The sequence below is a fragment of the Oryzias melastigma genome, linkage group LG23, assembly GCF_002922805.2.
Source record: "Oryzias melastigma strain HK-1 linkage group LG23, ASM292280v2, whole genome shotgun sequence".
NCBI classification, from domain to species: domain Eukaryota; kingdom Metazoa; phylum Chordata; class Actinopteri; order Beloniformes; family Adrianichthyidae; genus Oryzias; species Oryzias melastigma.
Genome location: NC_050534.1, coordinates 15174695 through 15175043, shown reverse-complemented (window position 1 = coordinate 15175043; position 349 = coordinate 15174695).

Sequence of the window (349 nt, the reverse complement as noted above, 5' to 3'; positions counted from 1 at the left end):
TTACTTTAGTCTTTAAGAAATTTGGATTTGCATTTATTACCTTCTTTTATATATATATATAAATAGTGAATTATTTTTTTTTGCACAAACAAAAGTAAAATTATAAAAAGAAATTTGCATGTCTCAAAATGTGATTTTTTTAAAGTTTTTACCTTTTACCTTAGTAGCCAAATCAGCCAAATGCAAGATCGATACTTAATTAGTAGCCGAACTCCAAAATTGCCTAAAATTTCTCCGTAAACTAAATTTTTCAAAAGCATCAGCCTGTTGCTAAAACAGAAGCTAAACCCTAAATTAATCTTAAAAGCACCAGTAAATAATTAATTAGACAAAAACGTTAGCATGTTGA